The sequence below is a fragment of the Apium graveolens genome, chromosome 3 (assembly GCF_009905375.1).
Source record: "Apium graveolens cultivar Ventura chromosome 3, ASM990537v1, whole genome shotgun sequence".
In the NCBI taxonomy this organism is placed as follows: domain Eukaryota; kingdom Viridiplantae; phylum Streptophyta; class Magnoliopsida; order Apiales; family Apiaceae; genus Apium; species Apium graveolens.
Window position 1 is genome coordinate 28,889,537 of NC_133649.1, and position 3,062 is coordinate 28,892,598.

Below are 3,062 nucleotides of genomic sequence, written 5' to 3' on the forward strand. Positions count from 1 at the left end.
GCCGCCTCTTTCTCATCTCTCTGACCGCCTCTTTCTCATCTCTCTCGCCACCTATCTCTCTCTCATCACTCATCTGTCCCCTCTTTCTCTCTTAAAACACTCACTCATATATCATCTCTTTCTCTCCTTTGGCATAAACCCTAGTTTAAGCCCCAATTTAAATTCAAGCTCTGGAGCTTCAAATTGAGCTTCAAACTAGTAATATATACTTTAGTAGAAGCTTTGGGGCTTGAAAGGAACTCTGGAACTTTGAGGTTTTAGAGCATCAGGAGATTCACAGATTTGGAGCTTTGGAGCTTTCTGTAGGATATTCTTCTATATCCCTCTTTTTTATGATTTAACTAGTAAGAAACGTATGTAAGAAACAGTATATCCTTTTTATATATTTTCTTTTATGCATGTATATAAGAAACATTTTACGGGGTTTTATGTTCTGTTCTTTGGGGGTTTCTTTTGTGCTTGTTTGTGTTTACATTTAATGTGGTTTCTTTATTATGGATTGTCCTATTTTTTTTTACATTTTTGCTCTATTTTTGGTAGAATGTGTATTTAATTAGGTGATATTCTCAAATCCGGACTAATAGAGCTATAGAGCATAATTTGGAATTTTAAAGTTTGAATTTTTAAGGTATAGTTGCTTTTGCTAAATGCTATATATGTTGTGTTTGTGTTATGGTCATTTGTTCACCCATTTTCCAGTCCTGAGAGAAACCTCTCTGCAAGTAGAGAGGTAAGATGTTTCTGATGTGTCAGATTCAATATATTGTTCTCTTAAATTACCTCAGGCCAATTCTGAACAAAGAGAATTTAGCCCCGTCAATTGAAATACTGACACCTCAGAAATTAATCTTACCACAGTATCCAATAGCAGTGGGATTAGTGGTATTTCATCTGTACAAATCAAAGAAAGAAAATGTTCATCAGTATTAGATGATAGTTCATCCACATGCTCAACAGACTCACTCCCTTCAGTAATAGCTAATGGGCCTAGTAAAGGAAGCTCACTTGTAAAACAAAAAAGCCAAAAATCATTGTTTAGGTAATAAATTTCTCTCTAGTGTTGATTCAATTGTAGCTACAGCTTCACTTAAACATTTGTCTTTAATATTTTCAGAGGAAAAAATCAGAGGGTTAAAGCTGTTGGAGCAAATGGACAAGTAAATGACACTAATATCCACCTATCAGATGTTTCTTCTGACGTGGGGCAGGTAATTGATTCAGCAAGAATTTGCAAAGTAGCTGAACCAGAAAAGGATGTCTTAAATTTATCACAACATCATACTGAGATGGTGGAAAAGAAGGTGAGATACATCATATATTCCTTTTGAGCTTAATTTTTTTTTAATCTATGTCGCAGTAATAAATGTTATCTTTTACACATCATTGTAAGATGCGTTAAATTTTGATATCAGAACTAAAATGAATTCTGCTTGTGGCTCATTTCTAAATAATTGTATCTTAATTGTATCATAGCTTTGAGTATTTTTGTCGAAGTGCCCATATCGCTTAGATATAAAGTTATATGACCCAGATAATATAAATATTTTCTTGTAGTTTCGACCAAGTTCGTAGGGTTGAGCCAGGTGTCAAAGAACATAACATTCCTGCATGAAAATTATAAGGGCATATAAAAATTGTAAGGTTTATGGCTGTAGTACTCCCCAAGTAGAGAGGTAGCAGGCAACTTGTAGGCAATCATATTGATATATTAATTTGATATTGAAGCTGCTAAGTTTATCATTTATATTAAATTTATAATTATATGCTTTTCAAAATTGTCATTACTTGTTTAAAATCAGTCGCATGCTTGTTTTATTTTATAAATTTCCATTATTTTGGTATTTATCAAAATATGTGATCCTTTTGCCTTACTTGATAGGAGGAAGTTGTGGTTCTGGATAGAAAATCGACTGTTACAGAGGAGGTTGGTGTGGAAAAACCTATGAAACTGAAGATGACATTTAGAGCTACACTGTCTATTTCTATGATTGACCTATTACAGTTGTTGTATCCTCCTGGTTTCATATTGACAGATTGACAGTCACATGTCAACTTACAGTACTACTTCTAGTTACATAGTTCAAGTGCTTGATGCATGATTTGAACTCGAAAACATCAAAAAAGTGTTGGTTAACCACCATCATAGAAGTTAATTTGTTACAAAATCCGTACAAAATGGCTGTGCATCACTTGATGTATATTCTATTTACCTTATGGGGTATAATTTTCCTTGTTTGTTGGTAGAAGAGAATAGATGAAGTGTATTTCTGGCCTTGAATATACTTGCTCATCAACGGGTATATTTGCTAATTTCTTCTTTTTTGTGGTCATCGACCTTGTAGAAATTATTTAATCAAAGCCTTGGAAAACTATAATTTCTTTCCTGACTATAAGTTGGTACTTTGACAAATTGTATTTTTCAGTTCTATGGCAAAAGGATGGGTGGAGCTGAAGAAAATAGACCTAAGGTCAGCTGCAACACAGGTAACATACAAGTACCACCCGATTGTGACATGTCAAGTTTCTTTTTCAGCCTGCTTTTACTTTAAATTCTTTTTTCCTCTATTCGCCATGATTAGATTTGTGCGTTAATATTTGTTATTTCTATCAATTATTTCTTGTTCCCGATTTCTTCTATTTCAGTTTGAGGACTGTTTCCCAATTACAGAGAGTACATGTAAAAGTAAACAAATATATTCTGGCTTTAAAGTCAAGACCATCTGGTAGCTTCTTTATGGGTCAAAGTCTTGGCATAATATTAAAGAGCAATGCACCAGTGTTTCATTCAATTTTTTTTTCTAATCTATAGCATGAGAGGTAGTGGTAGCCATACCCTGTGTTTGTATAACTATGTGGCTGGTGAAACTTTCACTCAAAGTGATAATGGCCCAGGACTGTATGCTTTTGAATATCTGTATTTCGTACTGAATATGGCCTATATATAACTTCTGCTTATTTATATTAACGATATGCCAGGCTTGGTGCTATGACTTATATGAGATGGAGTTGGACTTTGGTGTTTCTGACCAATTTTTTGTCCTACTAATTTGACACCAATAATA

At 33.8% G+C, this 3,062-nt stretch overlaps 1 long non-coding RNA gene across 1 annotated transcript; it reads left to right on the top strand.

The window, feature by feature from the left end:
- Nucleotides 1-204: 204 nt before the first annotated feature.
- Nucleotides 205-2,126, top strand: LOC141710787 (uncharacterized). The gene is made up of 3 exons (XR_012571062.1): nucleotides 205-302; nucleotides 1,115-1,208; nucleotides 1,880-2,126. It is a non-coding gene; the product is annotated as an uncharacterized LOC141710787 (long non-coding RNA).
- The last annotated feature ends 936 nt before the right edge of the window (nucleotides 2,127-3,062 follow it).